This window comes from Staurois parvus, unplaced genomic scaffold (genome assembly GCF_062004578.1).
Source record: "Staurois parvus isolate SC_StPar_1 unplaced genomic scaffold, SC_StPar_1.0 ptg000371l, whole genome shotgun sequence".
In the NCBI taxonomy this organism is placed as follows: domain Eukaryota; kingdom Metazoa; phylum Chordata; class Amphibia; order Anura; family Ranidae; genus Staurois; species Staurois parvus.
Window position 1 is genome coordinate 2,847,188 of NW_028318167.1, and position 21,176 is coordinate 2,868,363.

Sequence of the window (21,176 nt, forward strand, 5' to 3'; positions counted from 1 at the left end):
GAGCTTAGTGTCACTTTAAGCTGCAATTGCTGCAGAATCTACAAATGAAATTACTATGGTCCTATTATTCATATACATTGGAGAGATTTTCATATGAAAGTCAAATGATGAGCCTGGAAAATATATCTGCATTGATTCATCGATCCTTTATCATTCGATGTGAACATGATAAGATAATATTTAGTTTTCAGTATTTGCTCAAAATTTCAAAGCGCCCAATGAGATGCTGGGGGTGGATCCCCTGTGGAAGCTTTCTTCTTCTTTTCTCTGCTTGGGAGGACCCTTTCACTGCCTCCTTCCAGTTCATTCTCTGGCAGCCAACCTTGTGTTTCATGTGACACCCTCCCTCCATCTGAAGACACCATCCAGGGGACTGATGGAGGCATGGAGCAGGATGGACAGCTGGGCTGCTAGCAGAGGGATCTGACGTGTAACAGGTATGTGCAGACAGAGGACTGAGCTGGCAGCCAGGATCGCTGACATGGAGCTGCAGTGGTTCAGCACTTTAGCGCATGGACAGCTCCCATCTGCAGTGTTCAGCGCCGACGCTCCCCTCCTGGATGCTCAGCTCTGCCCGCCGGGGAACAATGCTCCGCACACATTGCCCCCACACACACACACAACAGCCCAGGGAGGCTGCAGGGGCCACAGGTCCTGGGCAGGCTGTGAGTCAGCAAAACGATGCACAATCCATGCTAACATGGGCCATTGCTAGTACACTACAGACCAGGGAAACCTACATAGCATATGGATTTCATCGACACTGATGAGTTTAGCATCTAGCACACAATACCCTGATTTTTTTTAATGATCTCAGATCATATCAGAGAGAATTAATTCCAGTCAATGAGCAGAAGGGGTTAAATGATGTAAAGGTGGGCAGTGATGGGGACTGGTGCCTGGGTAAAGATTGCATGTGGATTGTTATAGGATGATTGTACGCGTTGGCGTGGGCTTCAGAAGTGATGGGATAACGTAGGCTGAAAATGAGGTGGGGGCAGGTAGACTTCCAGATCTAATGGTGCCCATGCATATAAAGATATTATATATGATCGTTTTGTTAGTCCTGTAGAAAAATACGATTGGAAGATCGCAAAGAACGTTCGATGTGCCATACACCTAATGATCATATTGATCTATCTGCTTTCCTATAATTGGATTTATGTCCAGACCAATCAATGAAATTGATCAGTTTTGTTCAAAACTGAATGATGACACAATGGGGGAGATTTGCTAAAACTGGCAACTGTGCATGGAAACCAATCAGCTTCCAGGTTTTATTGTCAAAGCTTAATTGAACAAGCTGAAGTTAAAAGCTGATTGGCTGCCATGTAAAGCTGCACCAAATTCTGTGTGCACCAGTTTTGTATGTTTCTTTTTGATAATTCATTGATTCAATCATATTGTCTGATTCTGTGAAGAATTTTTCAATCAGATCATTATGTGTATGGCCACCATATGTCTGTTGGGTGCAAAGGGGATACAATACCTTTAATGCTTTTTCCACCCAGACCAATCAGAATGATTTCAATGAAATCAATCAGTTTTGCTCAAAAATTAATCAAAGACACAGTATGGGTCTTTTTTTATAATGGATAGATTTGATCAGATCTTACGTGTATGGCCACCATAAGACTGCAAGGTGCAAGGGGATACAATACCTGTCATGCATTTCCAGTCCAGACCAATCAGAATACGTTTGTTGAAACCAATCAGTTTTGATCAAAATTGGTCAATGACTCAGTGAAGGAGATTCACTATAACTGGAGCATTCAGAATCTGGAGCAGCTGTGCATAGTAACCAATCAGCTTCTAACTTCAACTTATTCAATTATTCTTTGTGAATAAAATCTAGAAAAGTTTTGGTTACTATGCACAGCTGCAGGCCCGGGACAAGGGGTGGGCAAGAGGGACAACTGCCCTGGGTGCTGTAAGGATTTGACAGGTTGTCCTAGAAGGGGTGATTTGGAGTTGGAGGTTTGTACTAGGAAGGTGGATTTGTGTTAGGAAGGGGGATTTGGGGGGAAGGATTTGCACTAGTGGGGATGATTGGGGGGATTTATGCTAGGAAGGGAAATGTGGGGAGGAGTAAAATTAGTGCTAAGAGAGGGGATTGGGGGGGAGAGGGGATTTTGGGGGGGGATTTATGGTCAGAGGGGAAATTTGAGGGGTAGAGGATTTGTGCTAGGAGGGGGGATTTGGGGAGGGAGATAATTTGAGCTCGAAGGGGGGATTTGTACTGGAAGAGGGGACATTTTTGTTTGGGAAGAATTTTGGCTTGCAAAAGAGAATTTATGCTTAGGGGGTAAGTGTGAAGATTAGTGCTCAACATTTTTGAAGGGGAGTACTGTTTGTCATCTTCACTCTGGGCCCTAAATGACCTTGTCCCGACACTGCACAGCTGCACCAGATTTTGCACACTTCAGTTTTAGTAAATCTCCCCCAGTATATGTCTTTTTTTTTATATAGATTCAATCATATTGCCTGATTCAATGGAGAATTGTTCAATTGGATCTTTATGTGTATGGCCACCTTAATACTGAAAGGTGCAGAGGAATACAATACATGTCATGCATTTCCAATCCAGAATAATTTGGATAAAATCAATCAGTTTTGCTCAAAATTGGTCGATGACTCAGTAAGTGCATTTTCTGTTAAGAATCATTTGATCAGATTGTTACATGTACGGCATGGGTGCAAGGGGATACAATACCTGTCGAACATTACTGATACTGATAAATGTCACTGCAGGCCATACTTAGGATTTAAAAGACACTATTGATTTCACTCTGAAAAAATGACATCCTCACAATCCTAACCTCCTATACAGGCTTTTTTTTTTATAAGAGGTCTGCTCAGTGATAATGTAGTGTATGGTACCATTGATCATAATAGGCAGCAGAATAAAAGTTGATTGGCTGAAGTTGTTTTACCCCTTGATCTCCTTTGAGAGCAGAGAAATTCAAGAGACAAATTCCCAGCCTAAAGAGTGGTGGTAAAGTTTCCATACACCAGGTGATTGAAAATGAACTAGGTAATAATAGAGTTGCCAAGGGCAATAGCTCTATGCATCCAATGATGAAAAATGAGATTGTATGATTATTGTACATTTTGGTATAGTTCCTTTTTACTTTTTGGCCAGTGAGCGTCTGAGTCTTTAAGAGTGATCAATATAATATACTGTATATTGACACCAATGAAGCTTGAGTCCTGCATAGACAAGGTGGATACTGTGTGTTTTGGGGCATAGTGAAGATTCATTTTATGTTATTTATTATGTACAAGCAAACTTGTATCTTATCCAGAGTAGTTGTCCTGTATTGAGGTCAGTTTACAGTGAATGATCTCATTTTCTATGGGAATCACTTAAATACCTAAATTCTTTTCACTTGCAGTTTACTTGAGCCTGCCTTTATTACCTATGCAGATTTAAAATGTAACAAATGCTGTCCTTGTACTGTATTGCACACCAAAAAAAGCATCAAGCAGCATTTTGTAATGCTTTGTGCCAGGGGGGGACTGACAACCCATAGGGCCTCCGGGCAATAGGGGATCATGGGGCCCCTGTGTCCTTGCCCAAACTCAAAAAAGCCAATGAAAAAGGTACCAGGGGCATCTCATGGGGCCCCCTACTGACCCGGGCCCTTGGGCAGTGCCCGAGTTTCCAAATGGTCAGTCCGCCCCTGCTCTGTGCTATGCCTTTCTGTAATAATCTTTCTTCGGGGCAGGATAAGCACCTGGATGGACATTGCAGGACCACAAACCTAAAAAATGATGTTGGCGTTTTATTTGCTGGATGTGGCAACATCTGTCTGACATCACCCTAAGCTGTACTATAGATGTTATTGCTAGTATGTGTTACTGGAATTAGTTATACAAATGCAAAAAATGATTTTAGCTGTGACTTCTCAGGCAGAACATCCACCAGCCTTTAGTCTATCAGTAAATAAATCAAATCTGTCAGTTTACTTATGACAACTTCTGCTACTGTCAAGCCAAATTAAAAGCAAAAATATAAGATCCCTGAGATCACAGAAGCTCAAAGGCTTATAGAGACAATAGAGCAGACATTAGAAGGTTATGTGATGGCAGGATGGTAGAAGAGTATGAAACACATTAGCCTTGCATTGCTCTTTGTAAAGAGATATGTAACTGTATTCAATCAAAGCTTACACGCCAGTCAGGAGATTCACTTAGCAACACGCCTCCTGCATACCACCAGCTTACAAAGTGTCAGCAGTCTGTTAAGTCTTATTTAACACTTTGTGATTTCTTTTGAATTAGGCATATGGATTATTCTGATTATTTCATGTATTCATTTATACAGCAGCACTCTCTTTATCAATCAGGTTCCATGGAACCCTAAGGGTTATCCAGAGTTTTCTAGAGGTTTCTTGAGCAATGAGCAATCTCTGCCTCTCAGGTAAGTTCCCACTGACACCATTGATCTTTTTACTATCTGTAAGTTGGTAATTCGTTCCAGTGACCACATGTATAAGAATCTTTCTTCCCACTGGCTGATTACATTAATGTATCATGAGTTGTAAATATAGTCAATTTTAGCAGGGGTTCCCTGATACCGAAAAGTTATTTTGAGGACTTCTTTGTGTTGAAAAGGTTAATAAAGGCTGCTGTAGACCAATCATTCTCAACCAGGGTTCTGTAGAACCATAGGGTTCCTCCAGAGTTTTCTAGGGGTTCTTTAAGATGTTGCTGATTGACCTCTCATATGATGATCCCTACATAGTCTGGGTGGCAATACCACTTGACTGATGATCTTTTAAAGTGTCTGTAAGGGGGACATTCTGACTACCACTGTTCTTCCAACTGATCTCTGATAAATTCAATTTAGCAGGGGTTTCCTAAAATCTTAAAATTATTTCAAGGGAGTATGAAATAATTTTCATTCAAGCATTCATTTTCTACAATCTGCCCCACTAGCTAAATCCCTCTATTTATAGATATCCTTTTCTCCATGCAGGTCAGTAAGTCAGTGCGCACCAGCCTATCACTGCACTTGCTCCTGCCTTTAGTAGATATTGCAGCATGAGAGGGAGGCTGCACAAGACCAGTTCATAGGTCAAGATGTTGCAGTCTCACCTGAAACATGTTAAATCATCGGATTATATAACATGTATATTAAAGGTGAATTTAATTGTGTTTTCGTTGTTTCACTTGTTGACTTTAACTGATTTTCAGAAAAAGGGATGCCCTATGAAAAATGTATGAACTGATACCCTGCTTCTCATCAAAAAGGGGCAGATGTATGAAAGGGTTGTATCTGTAGTCCATTGCTTTTACTACAAAGTATCCCTTCTAGCATAGAGACGTGTATAAAGTCATAAAAACCTCATATATGTCAGGATTTCTGTACATCTAGACCAGCAATGGGCAAACTACGGCCCGCGGACCTTTTAATCCGGACCGCGGAGCTAGGCTCCTCTCACAGTCCGCCCTGAAGACCGGTGTAGCATGAAAATCTGTCTCCTATGAGGATCTGTCCCCCCTCGACGTATCTGCGCATTTGTGCCGGAGATCGCCGATCGGCTGCTAATGCCTGAAACTGGCACATGCGCAGATACGTCGAGGGGGACAGATCCTCATAGGAGACAGATTTTCATGCTACACCTGAACGGCGCGGGACACGGCGAGAGGAACGCGCGGAGCAAAGGTAAGTGAATTGACACAGGGGGACTTGGGGACTTAATATGGGGGATGAATTAATATGGGGAATGAATTACTATATGGGGGATGAATTACTATATGGGGGATGAATTACTATGTGGATGAATTACTATGGGGGATGAATTACTATATGGGGGATGAATTACTATGGGGATGAATTACTATGGGGGATGAATTACTATATGGGGGATGAATTACTATGGGGGATGAATTACTATATGGGGGATGAATTACTATGGGGGATGAATTACCATGTGGATGAATTACTATGGGGGATGAATTACTATATGGGGGATGAATTACTATGGGGATGAATTACTATGGGGGATGAATTACTATATGGAGGATGAATTACTATGGGGGATGAATTACTATGGGGGATGAATTACTATGGGGGATGAATTACTATATGGGGGATGAATTACTATGGGGGATGAATTACTATGGGGGATGAATTACTATATGGGGGATGAATTACTATGGGGGATGAATTACTATATGGGGGATGAATTACTATATGGGGGATGAATTACTATGGGGATGAATTACTATATGGGGCATGAATTACTATAGGGGGGATGAATTACTATAGGGGGGGTGAATTACTATAGGGGGGATGAATTACTATGGGGGATGAATTACTATAGGGGGGATGAATTACTATATGGGGGATGAATTACCATAGGGGGGATGAATTACTATGGGGGATGAATTACTATAGGGGGGATGAATTACTATATGGGGGATGAATTACTATAGGGGGGATGAATTACTATGGGGGATGAATTACTATATGGGGGATGAATTACTATATGAGGGATGAATTACTATGGGGGATGAATTACTATATGGGGGATGAATTACTATGGGGGATGAATTACTATAGGGGGGATGAATTACTATGGGGGATGAATTACTATATGGGGGATGAATTACTATATGGGGGATGAATTACTATGGGGGATGAATTACTATGGGGGATGAATTACTATATGGGGGATGAATTACTATGGGGGGTGAATTACTATATGGGGGATGAATTACTATATGGGGGATGAATTACTATGGGGGATGAATTACTATATGGGGGATGAATTACTATATGGGGGATTAATTACTATGCTTACTATGGGGGAATATTACTATACTTACTATGGATGACACATACACATAATTCATCTACTCTTGGTCCGGCCCCCGGGTCCAATATATGAACCCATTGCGGCCCTCAAGTCAAAAAGTTTGCCCACCCCTGATCTAGACTGTAATGAAGAAATAAACTTTTTTCATTTGGTTCTTTACTTTTCTTAGCTGTATGCTTTAACAGTTAGAGCAGCCTTTCTCAACCTTTTTAACAGAGAGGAACCCTTGAAATAACCTGTTGCCTTCTGGAATCTCTGTTAATAAATGTTATATTTACAGCTCATAGAACATTAGTGTAATGGTCAGTAGAAAGAATGTTACATTTATGGTCATTGGAAAGATTTCCCCCCTTACAGATAGATAAAAATATAATTGGTGTCTGTGGTTACTCATCTGAGCAGAAATCACATATTGCTGAAGGCACCCCTAGCAACCTCTATAGGAACCATAGGCTTCCACTGAACCCTGTTTGAGAAACCCTGAGTTAGAGACAAGCCACATCTGCAGCATAACATTTATCTTTACTATAGCACTAATAATGAATAAGAATATTAATATCAAATAAAATATAACCAAGGAAACTGAATAAATTACATAAAGAGACCAAAGAATTAAGTCAGGGATAATAATACTTAGCTTCAGTGGCTTGTGGTAGGAATGAGCTTCATGACCAGGTGGACTTTCTATAATTTCTAAACTGCTGAAAACTGGCAAAGCAGCTCCTTAGGGAATTGCTTTGGGTCTAGAATTCCCTTTAAAGAAATGTATCATGATATGAAGGCTACCATTGCTGACCTCTGCTGCTAAAAATGATAGTTGTTTAAGTGTGATGTTGATCCACTTGCTCAAAAAGACCCCTTTGCCAGACCATTTATTTAAGCAAACATTTCCAATACGATTGTGTATGCATTTAATGCATTTTATACCTTATACAGCTGCAAGAAAAAGTATGTGAACCCCTTGGGATTACGTGGAGTTTTCCATGAATTGGGCATAAAATGTGCTCTGAACGTCATCTAAGTCACAACAATAGAAGAACACAGTCTGCTGAACATGATACTACACAAACATTAGATGTTGCTATGGTTTAATTGCACATAACATGTAAACATTCACAGTGCAGGGAGGAAAAAGTATGTGAACCTTTGGACTTAATAAATGGTTGACCCTCCTTTGGCAGCAATAACCTCAACCAAACGTTTCCTGTAGTTGCAGATCAGACCTGCACAATGATCTGGAGTAATTTTGGACCACTCCTCTTTACAAAACTGTTTCAGTGTAGCAATATTCTTGGGATGTCTGGTGTGAATCGCTCTCTTAAGGTCATGTCACAGCATTTCAATCGGGTTGAGGTCAGGACTCTGACTGAGCCACTCCAGAAGGCGTATTCTGTGCTGTTGCAGCCATTGTTTTGTTGAATTACTTGTATGCTTTGGGTCATTGTCCTGTTGCATCACCCATCCTCTGCGGAGCTTCAGTTGGCGGACAGATGGTCATACGTTTTCCTGCAAAATGTCTTGATAAACTCTAGAATTCATTTTCCCATCAATGACAACAATCCGTCCAGACCCTGAGGCAGCAAAGCAGCCCCAAACCATGATGCTCCCTCCGCCATATTTTATAGTGGGGATGAGGTTTTGATGTTGGTGTGCTGTGCCTTTTTTTCTCCACACATAGTGTTGTGTGTTCTTCCCAAACATCTCAATCTTGGTTTCATCTGTCCACAGTATATTTTGCCAGTAGTGCTGTGGAACATCCAGGTGCTCTTTTGCAAACTTCAAACGTGCTGCAATATTCTTTTTGGACAGCAATGGCTTCCTCCGTGGTATCCTCCCATGTACTCCATTCTTGTTTAATGTTTTCCTTATTGTAGATGTGTCAACAAAAATGTTAGCATGTGCCAGAGATTTCTGTAGGTCTTTAGCTGACACTCTGGGATTCTTCTTTACCTCGTGCAGCATTCTGCGCTGTGCTCTTGCAGTCATTTTTACAGGACGACCACGCCTAGAGAGAGTAGCAACAGTGCTAAAAACTTTCTCCATTTGTAGACAGTCTGTCTTACTGTGGACACATGAACATCAAGGCTTTTGGGGATACTTTTGTAACCCTTTCCAGCTTCATGCAAGTCAACAATTCTTGATCGTAGGTCTTCTGAGAGCTCTTTTCTGCGAGGCATGGTTCACATCAGACAGTGCTTCTTGAAACCAGTAAACCCAGAACAGGTGTGTGTTTTTTAAGGGCAGAACAGCTGTCAGCAACACATCCAATATCATCACACTGATTGGAGTCAAGGTTAGCTCACTCCTGGCTCCAATTAGCTCTGGGAGAAGTCATTAAGCTAGGGCCTCACATACTTTTTCTTCCCTGCACTGTGAATGTTTACATGTTATGTGCAATTAAACCATGGCAACATCTAATGTTTGTGTAGTATTATGTTCAGCAGACTGTGTTCTTCTATTGTTGTGACTTAGATGACGTTCAGAGCACATTTTATGCCCAGTTCATGCAAAACTCCACGTAATCCCAAGGGGTTCACATACTTTTTCTTGCAACTGTAACTGTAAAATCCTCCCTTGTGTAGACATCCAAAAGTTCTGAGACTGCTGCTGGGTGCCACCATGTTGGATGTGATGTCAGAAACCCCAGCAGACTCAGAGCTGTCACTTAGGTGTATAGTATAGTATTCCCCTTCACTCCTCCAGCTACATAAAAGGGTATGTAGGGAGATGAAAGGAGGGGATGGAGGACCTTGGGCAAAACAAACATTAATTAGACACTCCCAATAGAGAAGAGGACTCTGATGTGCATGGAGAGAAGGGCTGTGCCAGGGAATTGACTAGTCAAATTTTCTAGCAGCGCAAAGCCACTTTGCAAGTGAATAAAAATTATTTATGTAAAGAAAAAACACTAGCATGTAATAAGCATGTAAAATACTTTATTTTTCTGTACTTTTACCTTCAATTTTTATTGCAGGTCTATAAGTCCATTCTATGTCTGTTTCCCCATCACCCTCATGAGAAAAATCCATGACATACAGAAAGCAGGTGCAGTTAGGGCCCTAATTCCCTGGTATTTACAGCCCTTGAAAGTTTAGAAGATTGTGTAAAACTGAATGTCCCATCTGTAGCACATAGATATAGCTCAGGACTATTGACAGGTGACTGTTCACTGCAGCAGTGGTACCAATCTCCAGACAAGCTGCAAATAGTGCATGGAACCACTGACACAGGGGTAGTGGAGAGTGGCTCTATGCTGCATCTAGGGCCTGTGGGAAATGGGTATTTTTTTATAAGGAGATTTGGGAGAAGGCACATCAAGGTTTTTTTTTAAAACAAACAGCTACACTTAATATACTGTATTTTGAGTGAGTAAACTGGAAGAGTATACAGATAAAACTTAATGCCTTTCCTGATCTGTATACCTGCTTTTCATGCCAATCTGAAGCCAGGAAACTAGTATTTTCAACAGAGGTTAGAAAAGGTAGTCTCTGTATCACTATTATGAAAAAAAAACCCTTTGCAGTGAGAGCCCTACTTTATTAAAGAGTTAAATGCTCCTTAAGTCTAGGGGGTAAAAGAAAAGGCTGTAATATTCACCAGCACTCTATTCTTCTCTGATACTTTGGGTTGTGGGTTGGCCCTCAGCATCCTCACATACCATGCAGGACGATTGATCCTGCATTATACTTAATGTGACTGCTGGCTGAAGTGTTGTAGAGATGAAGCATCGGGGGCCAGTCACACAGATGGTGGGGACCTGCTGAAGCAAGGAGTATTACAACATATTCCTCTACCCTCAGACTTAACCAGGATTTAAGCCTTGCAGTATCAGAAGGCCCCACTGTAAGGCTAAATTATTTTCCTACCTGGAGCGGGGCGTTAACTTTCTAAGAGCAGCCCGAGGTTTTATTATCTAGGATCAAAAGGGTCCTGGGTTCTCATTATGCTTTACAAATCTATAGCACCTTATAATTTATAGCTAATCATTACTTTTTAACCAATAACTGCATTTGGTGGTGCACACAACATATCTTATTTGCATGTGAAAATTATAGGCACTGAATAATTGCATTTTAATTGTATGTGCCTTCTTCATAATTAATGAGTTTAAATAAGCTAGAATGGTGCTCATTTTCTGGAATTAAAATGACTTTCTTTTTAAAGTAATGGTATTTTAGGAAACAAAATAAGTGTTGTCAAGGACTAACAGTCATTATCCAAGTTTGTATTAATAATATTGATATTATACATTGTTTATTAGATATAACATCATAATAATATGTATCAAGCACCATGTTAAGGCTTGGTTCACACTACTGCAACTTGAAAGTCACGTGACTTATAGGAATACAACTTTGATGCGATTTGATGCGTGACTTTCATGTCATGCGACTTTGCCTGGGTAATCTTCCTGTAATGTTGGATCGAAATCACATCAATATAGATGAGGATTTCAGTTGGAAGTGAAATCCATTAAAATCTATGGGCAAAAGTCGGATAGAAGTTGCCTTGAAGTAGTACAGGAACCTTTTCTAAAGTCAGAGTTCAGTAGTACTAATTAAGACAGCTCTCTTTGACTAACATGGGATTTCACTTCATGAAACTTTGGGTCTCACAAGTTGGATCCCAATTCACGGAAATGTAAACTGAGCTGAGCTTCACATAAATGAACAGATGAAACAAATACTGTATGAAAACGGATTTACCTGCCTAAGGATTTGTATTTCTGTCAATCCAATCCTGAGATTCACAGCTTTTCCGCACAACACATCCCTGCCTAGCATGGTAGGAGGTCTGATCTCCCCACCATGTGACTAGATACATTAAACAGTGAAGCAGCACACCGAGCAATGCATTTCTCTGTTATTCTGATGTCTTCTCCTATCAGCATGCTCCTTTTTTTGCAGCACACTAGTTTGGCTCCTTGTGTTGCTTCTCCCTCCCGCTCTCTGTGCTCTGTTAATACCAAATCAAATATAGGTACTTGTACTGCCTAAATAAAAAAAAAGAAAAATAACACTGCAACACTTATATTTGTCTGGAGTTTAGATTTAACTCTTTTACACAAAGCAGATATATTTAATATTTACATTAAATCATACATCAAATCATTATGCACCAAGACAGCCAAGTACTGTCATATCCATCATTCTCAGGAGGTTTTAAATATCTGACATTTCAGAAATTTGTGGAGATGTAAAGGTAGAGTTATGTATATGGTGTGTCATGACATACATATGGGACAAATATAGTAACTACCCCGTTTGTTGTCAGCAGAAACAGCAGTTCATATATCTGCACCAAAGTGTACCATTTAGTTGTGATTCCATTATTCCTAGCAAAATAATAGACTGAAAACAATTCAGATCACAATAATGCTGGTTTGATTGTGTGTTATAATTATCTAAAGTAATAATAGCGACACAATTATTCTGTATTTTAATAAATTAATGCATAACAAAGAACCTAGTTTTATTTCACACAATAATCCCCCTGTTGTGCTGTGTTGAATTTTGATGTTTTTTTCCTTGTCCTTTTAATAAATATTTTTTATTCTCCATATTGCCCCTAGTGAAGCTAAATCTCAGCTGTGAAGCTGTGATTGTAAAAAATGAAAGTGCTGAAATTTAATAAGACACATAATTAGAGAGGGAAGCAGATGCCTGATTTTGGTTCATGGCCTTTTTAATAGAGGTAATGCTAAGGACAATTTGGAGGCATGTTTTCATTGACTATTAGGAATTTGCTAGACGGTGACAGATGGAAGGCACACAAAGAAAGAACTTGAAAAGAAGCAGGGTGCAAATGGAAATGTGCCATGATAACAATTACTTAACATTGATTAACTTGCACTTCTTATTGAGAATTCGATTTAAAAATCAAGCACTGTACAGTTATTGCCTCTGCTGTGTAATTTGTACAGTTAGCATTTAAAGCTTAAAGTAGAACACTGCTAAGCACTATTCTGTTAAGAAATACAACAGCAAAATCATTGCAATCATGCAAAATGTTGCCCTCTTTTTACTAATTTGAAAATGTTGGCATTTTGACTTGCTGTAACATAAGAATACTGAAAAATGTAGATAGACTGGACTAGAGTTGCATAAATGCTTGCTGAACATTTGAAAAAGAAAGTACAAAATGATGAGCTCTAGTTAAAAAAAACACAACAGATCGTACTGGGTTAATTTAAAATGAGTAGGGGAATTGCCCTCATCAACCTTATAAATGGGCAAAAAGTAGACAAAGGCAAACAATTTTTCATAAACATGATCCTTACTATAAGATCCATGAATGTCCCATATACTATAAGCACCAGTGTGTGACCACCGAGCTCCATCAGCATGTATTTGCTGTTCTGAATCAGGAAAAAAACTCTGTAGAAGCTCATCAAGATGGCATGGAAAGTGTGCGCATAGACTCAATGTTTTTCACAGTGGCAGATCCTGAAATTCATATGAGCAGCTATCAGCATGTCAGCATCAAAAGATAGAAAACCTGAAGTATAAACTCAACAAAAACACATTCCCCAGATAATCATTAAAACTATGAAGGAATACACAGACCAGCATGAACTATATTCCACAAAATATTATAAGTGTAATGATGTCACACATATAATCCAAACATATTTAAAAACCATGGTGAAAATTAAAATATCCCACATCACAGATATACATCATCCCCCTATAACCCAATGCCATTCAAAATTAACATACAGAGTTTGTGAGAAGCATGTATATCAGGAACATTGGCTCTGGTATTAGTTCATGAATAGTTGCAGGTATATACATCAAAAAGTCAACACCCAACAGCTGAGAAAATGAGACAGTAGGGAAAGAAAATATGAAGTCAGAACTTGTATATATACAAAATATAGCCCATGTGAGATTAGGGGTGGGAATTTTCTGATAAGTGTCCTAATGTGACTCAAAATGTACCCCAGACAACCTGGAACATGGCAGACATGCCACCTCAGTACCTGCCCATTGGTAGAGAATAAAATAAAGAGTATGGCAGTTGTATTTGATGCCTGCCATATTGTACTCAGTAGTCATACCAAAGCGACTAATCACTGTTTATTGTAAGAAAGTACCAGAAGGACAATCCTCCATTAGGAATGTGATACAACCTCTAAAAGTATGACGGAATCCTCCATTAGGAATGTGATGTCCCTCTCTCTGACCACAACCTCATTACGTTCTCCGTCTCCCTGTCCTCAAACACCTCCCCCCCAAACGTCAAACCGTCACCAGCCGTATCCTCCGTAACCTGAACCCGGCCCCTCTCCACTCTGCAGCTGACCGCCTTACGACAGTATCCTTCCACTGTCCTGCCCTGACCTGGCCACTACTGCATATAAAAACTCGCTGTCAGCTGCCTTAGACTCCTTAGCACCCCTAACCACACGTAGCATTAGACCCCGACCGGTTCAACCCTGGCAGAACGACCACACCAAAAATCTTAAACGACGTAGTCGCGTGCTGGAGCGATTATGGCGCAAAACCAGATCTCCTCAAGCATTCTCCCTCTACAAATCTGCCTTCCTCACCTACTCCTCCTCCCTCCATGCCACCAAACAAGCCTACTTCGTAACCCTCATCAATACCCTCTCCACCTGTCCTCGCCGGGTCTTCTCCACTTTCAACTCCCTACTCTCTCCCCACCTACCTCCAGCCAGTACCTTACTCACCACCCACGAGATTGCCAACCACTTCCAAAACAAGATCGACGCAAGATCTACCTCCCCACCTAGCCTCCCTCCCATGATAACCCCCTCAACTCTCCCCTCCTCTGACCTCGCAACCGCCCTGACCCCCACCACATGTAACATCCTGCACACTATAACCTCCCCGGCACTCCACTCCTTCAGCCTTCCTACCCTTAAAGAGGTAACTAAGGCCTTCTCAGAAGCCCGCCTCACCACTTGCCCCCTTGACCCTGTCCCCACACAACTCCTCCGGTCTCCTTCCTCCTCCATCCTACGCTCCCTCACCCACAGCTTCAATCTCTCCCTCTCTACTGGCGCATTCCCCTCCCCCTAAAGCACGCGCACATCACTCCCATACTCAAAAAACCCTCCCTGGACCCCACCGACCTGAACAACCTTAGACCCATCTCCCTGCTGCCATTTTCATCCAAACTCCTCGAGCGCTTAGTCTACAATCTCCCACTCCTCGAGCGCTTAGTCTACAAGCTCCCACCTCAATGACAACAACCTCCTCGATCCATTACAGTCTGGCTTCTGTCCCCTACACTCCACCAAAACCGCCCTACTCAAAATCACTAATAACCTGCTAACCACCAAAGCTAATGGCCACTACTCAGTGCTCCTACTCCTCGACCTCTCCGTGGCCTTTGACACAGTTGACCACCCCCTCCTCCTTAATAAACTATACTCCCTTGGCATCAGAGATTCCGCTCTCTCCTCCTATCTATCCCAACGCTCCTTCAGCGTTACCTATAATGCTGCCACCTCCCCCTCTCTCCCCCTCTCTGTTGGGGTCCCCCAAGGCTCTGTCCTTGGGCCCCTCCTCTTCTCCATCTACACCTCCTCCCTTGGCCAACTGATACACTCCCACGGCTTCAACTACCACCTCTACACCGATAACACGCAAATCTACCTCTCTACCCCTCGCCTCACCCCTTCAGTCTCCGCCCGAATCACCCGCCTACTGAACGACATATCAGACTGGATGTCACTCCGCTTCCTCAAATTAAACCTTTCCAAAACCGAGCTCCTAATTTTCCCCCCAGCCCGCACCCCCCACCCTCTCCATCACGACCAAAAACGCCACCATCAGTCCCACCCCACAAGCCAAAGTCCTAGGTGTCACTCTAGACTCTGTCCTTCCAACCCCATGTCCAATCGCTGGCAAACTCATGCAGGCTCCACCTCTGCAACATCTCCAAAATACGTACGTTCCTAACCCCAGACACTACTAAACAACTCATTCACTCCCTTATTATCTCACGACTCAACTACTGCAACTCCCTCCTCTCCGGCCTACCTCATCGCAGACTATCACCGCTTCAGTCTATCCTGAACTCAGCGGCCAGACTTATCCACCTTACCAACCACTCCGCATCAGCCACCCTCCTCTGTCATTCCCTCCATTGGCTTCCAATTGCCCAACGCATTAAATTCAAACTACTAACATTGACGTACAAAGCCATTCATAACATTGCCCCAAACTACCTTACCAACCTGATACTGAAAAACCACCCAACCCGTACTCTTCGCTCCTCACAAGACCTCCTACTTTCTACCTCCCTGATCTCCTCCTCCCACGCCCGACTGCAGGACTTCTCCAGGACTTCCCCCATCCTCTGGAACTCACTACCCCGATCCATCAGACTGTCATCTACCCTCCTCACCTTTAAGTGCACCCTGAAAACCCATCTCTTCAGGGAAGCCTACCCCACCCTTACCTAACAGCCGATCTCTTCCACTCCTCCCACCACTCAATCCCCCACAGTCACTTCCTCCTGTACCACTATCCCCTCCCTCCTAGATTGTAAGCTCAAAAGAGCAGGGCCCTTGAATCTCTTGTATATTGTCTTGTTACTGTATTGTCTCATGTACTGTCCCCCCCTATATTGTACAGCGGTGAGCAAACTTTTTGGCGCTATATAAACACTGTATAATAATAATAATAATAATACAACAGTCAAACACCACCTCCTGAACCACTTACAGCAAAGTCTCCTGCTATTTAAGACAGAAAACACACGTGCCAGTATCACTAAAAAAGAAGATATGTATAACCAAATGGAACAGTCATTTAAAGTGGTGATCTAGTGCCTATGCCTGCAAACTGTAAAATTAGTACAAGACAGAGCAATAGAACCTGATAAACCTATACACATATAAAGGTTCTTGTGACATAATTCATAATCCTGTAATGATTGTCAAACTACAGTCCACACAATCCAAAGATGATGTAATTTCCAAAGGATATATCCAAGTGGGGTATTAGGTTGCAGGGTGTATGAAGTGAGGCTTATGCTGAGGTTAAGCATCCAGGATATGACGTAGAAATGGTAGTAACACTCAGTAGTTTCAAAGGTCATGTTAAATGTGTTGTATATGTGACATGTCCAATGATATCATCCAGATAAGAAATCTTTCAGAAGTCCACATATCCACTATGAATCCTTCTAACAAATAATTGTCCCAATGCCCATAAATGTCTGCAGCTAACAACATAGTAAAGGGCTAAGGGAATGTAAGAAGATCTGTGTGTTGGATCTAACTAGACCGCACCCATCCGCATTCTGAATTAAGAAAAAAAACTCTATAGAAGCTCATCAAAATGACATGGAAAGGGTAGGTACAGATGCAAAGTTTTTCACAGTGCCAGGTACCATTGATTCAACAGCCCATAAGAATGACTGATAAAACCTGTGTCCACGAAGACTATGTATAAATCCATAACATATTGTATATAACAATCAGAAAACACAACAGTCAAGGGCACTTTTGTATTTTCCATATAGAGTTTTTTCTAAACAAATATTAAAATAGCAACCATGCTAACCCCTCAGTACAGCGACTAAGAAGTCAGTGCCCTGCTTTACAGTGCTGGGGTCCTGAGTTTGCTAAGGACACAATCTTCTTTGAATTTGTGTGTGTTTCCTCCAATGTTCCCTAGCTTCCACACACAATTATGGTAATAATCGTCTACAGAAACTGAGCATAGTCTATGCATCTGTGTCTAATAATAACATTTGGGCATCTTCAGTAGCAGTGACCAATGTGATCTACATCTTGCTATGTAGATGTGTACACAATACATATAAATATTGGATCCCACATTAAAGTCTAGTAAAATATTGTTAAAATCAGTAGATAGCAACACATGAGTTTTTCTTTAAAAAAAGATGGGAAATAGTTAAAATTCTATCCACTTATTTGCATAACGAACATGAATATAATTAAACATGAGGCAAGCACTGAGCATCTCTTCTCAAGCAACTTTTTTCCAGAGAAGGTGTGAGGTTCTCAGCTTTCCTTCTTGTCTCAACCCAGGCTTGTCTCTATCATATCTACATCCTCCCTGTACAGCTTCTCTAATACTCTACTGGCTTTGTAATTAGAGGAAACAGTGTATAAGCAAACAGTGTATAATCATTCCCTAATATGCATAGCAATGGAGAAAGTCACTTGGTGCCATATGGCATACTTATGTAAACATATACTTTTTTTTACAATATTTTTTGAAGAGTCATAATTGTCTTGAGGGATAAAATTTGGGAAATAAGCAAATGAATAAATATGCAATTCTTGACTTCCTCTAAATGCCAGGCTTAGGTTTTTCCCTTAATTCCCCAAGCCATCTTGTAAGCCATCCTGTTAGCTCATTAATGTGAAGGGTGATCTCAGTGACCAGTAGAGAGGCTTCAGAGTTGGAAATGAGCAGGCATACAGTTTTCACTGATGGTAACCTCACAATGGAACCTCAGATCTGAGAACTGCAGCTGAACAAACATAAACATGCAGTTAGGTATGTATATAAAGCTTCTCCCCAGAGCTATGCAAATTGGTTTGTTCCACAAAGGTGCACAAGAATGAAAAGTTCTGAAATACCATTAATATTTTAAATCTTATATTTTATTTATTGGGTTAGGATCTACTTTTACCCCTTGCTTGCCTACTTGCCTCACCTGTATTGGGAACTTCTGTGCCAAAGATCAACCTTCCTGCACCAAAAATAGCAGTGTAAAAGTTCTGCTATTAGAATCTTTTGCTTCAAGAAAGACAGGTCAAATCCACATAAATTTAAACATTACGCAAAGACAAAATCACGTATTTATTAAAATATAGGCAATCATATTGAGATATCTTCCCCCATCACTTGCTAGTAGCATTTTATTTACAATTCTGTAACAACGGTTCATTTTCAATAAACTATCTTGAGTTGTTATGCACAGGATAGTCATTTCCGTACACAACACTGAAGTAGTTGGGGATATTATGTATATTCTGTATAACAGAGTATTAGCATATGTGCACACATTCCCCTCAATGAAACATCTGCTCCATTGTAAAGCACACACATTCTGCCTTAGATGCAAAGCAAATCTTCAGGAGTCTTTGTATAGTAAAGCTTAGTGCGACTGAGCGCTGGCTTGAACTCTTTTACTTACAAAGGACTCTAGATTAGGCAGCCATAATCATAGAGATGTATTCAGTCATTTTGACTAAGATAGAAATGAGTACACATCAATTATTTTTGTATTTTTGGCATAAATTATTTAAGTGTATGACATGTACAAATGTCAGGAATTTTATTTTTTTATTTACAGATATGGAGAGTAATCTCATAGCACTCCTTATATTGTTGGCTAATGCATTTTTAACAGAATAAGTAATTATCCAAATAATCAGACATTGTAGACAGACTCACTGTCATTTGCAGTTTATTAACCAAGAAAAAATACAAAATAGATTATGAAAGTTGCACAAACATGGGCTGTTCACAGCAGTGTCTCTGTGGCTGCATCAGGGCAACACGTGGTGGCATGGCTTAGTCTTTATAAGACTATTTAACAGCCTTTCTCAACCTTTTTATCCCAGGGGAAATCATGAAATTATTATCAGGTTCCATTAAGGGCCAGTGGGAATATTGTCCCTTACTTTGGCAATCAGTGCAAAGAATTCTCTCCCTACAGTGGTGGTAAGAATACCACTGTTACAGACAACTGAAATGATCACTGGTGTTGGACCCAGAGCTATGTAGACACTACCTGATGAAAGGTCAGTTAGCCCCAGCTCAAGGAGCCCCTAGTAACCTTTGGAGGAACCCTAGGGTTTTACAGAACCCTGGTTACAAATGACTACTTTATATGACAGAGAGTGTAACTGAAAATCGCTACTTCAGTAAAAGAGGGAAGAACACAAATAGCTACTTCTCAGTGACGTCCAGGGTAGCTCAGGTAGCATAGGTGAACAGCTTGAGGTCAAAGGCCAAGGACAAAAAGTCACCCCACTAGATCTAGGTCTATCTGGGTCTGTCAGGGAAGCTACATGCTATTAGGCTCTTACCCAGCTGCCAATATGCAGGGTCTGACAGTGTAGGATCTCTCACCTGGCAGCAGATCACTTCACAGCTACATCTGCCTCATCAGGTGGGGAGTCATTCTGCTTTGGCACCCGGTTGCTTAACACCTGGCTGTGGGACCTTAAGATTTCATGGCTTCACAGTTGTGGCAGTGTCTCAGAAAATGGCCCATTTTGACAGCCCCAGTATGTGGATGGTGAGCTTGCTTGCCTCTGCAGCCTCTGATACAGTGCTAGCATTCTTCACAAATGGGAATTCCCTCCTTGCCCCTCAAAAGTGAATTTCAGTTTGTATGTTTCTGCTCCTAACGCGCTATGTGTCTAACAGTTTCTGAAAATTCAAATTGTGGTCACGTTTATCTTTCTTTTGTAAGGTTGCATAACCAAGTTTTTCTCAGTCAAACATTTTGCTCCTAGTTTGTTTTTCCATCCCGCTGTGTAAACTAGAAGGTGTAGAGAAGCAGAAGGGATGGAATGGTACATGTGATCCCATATCCCTTGGCACTGTGATGAAGTCAGTCAAGAGAACATTTTATAACAGGACAATGACACAGTCTGTGTTTTAGCCACAGCTTTTATTGTTGCTGACACGCCAAACTTCCTGTCCCAAAGCTTAAACAAGATGTGAGAGGAAATCCCTCAAATGTAAGGGAATTCCTTGCTGTCTCCATTGGACGATTTGCCTCATGATACTTTTCAAGGAACAACCATAAACTTGGGATTTTCTTTCACTGTAACTTTTTGTAATAATGGTAAACATGACAATTGAAGTCTATGTCTCCCTAGCAGAGACACAGACAGCAATAAAACCCCAACTGGTGTTCTGATTCCTCTCCATTTTCTAAAAAAAAAAAAAGGTTTTGCCTTTAGTTATACTTTAAGAAGAGGTCTATGAGGGTAATGTTTACCATAACCAGACCCCCTTTGTACTGTGCTGGCAGAACTTCATTATCAATTAAAAACAAGATTTCAACACTGTCACAACAGAGGGTTAAAAATCCTATAAAAAATCTCTAACTTTGTGCAAGTGTACAAAGTGTGCAAGTGTAAGTATTGATGTTGGCTTGAAGCCAAAAGGTAGTCACATCAAATATCGATTTGATTTAGATTTGCTCCCTTTGCATTTTGTAAATTGCTAAAAATAAACTATTAAAATATATATTTTTGAAAGCATTCTTACTTTGCATCATTTCTTCACACTGGCCTATACCTTTGAAACCGTATTGTATGAGGAACATGGGGAATCTGACTCTGTGTCCCCTTTTTAAAGTAAATGTGAATAGCTT

At 41.0% G+C, this 21,176-nt stretch overlaps 1 protein-coding gene across 2 annotated transcripts in view; it reads left to right on the top strand.

Annotated features, from left to right (window-relative positions):
• Positions 1-258: 258 nt before the first annotated feature.
• CLVS1 (clavesin 1) overlaps positions 259-21,176 on the top strand; it is a 154,452-nt gene continuing 133,534 nt past the window's right edge. Inside the window, exons 1-2 of one of the 2 annotated variants that reach the window (XM_089685316.1) lie at positions 259-437; positions 4,350-4,423. The gene's annotated coding sequence lies outside the window, so the exon portion shown is untranslated. The remainder of the gene's footprint in view (positions 438-4,349; positions 4,424-21,176) is intronic. The other variant, XM_089685315.1, reaches the window with a different exon arrangement.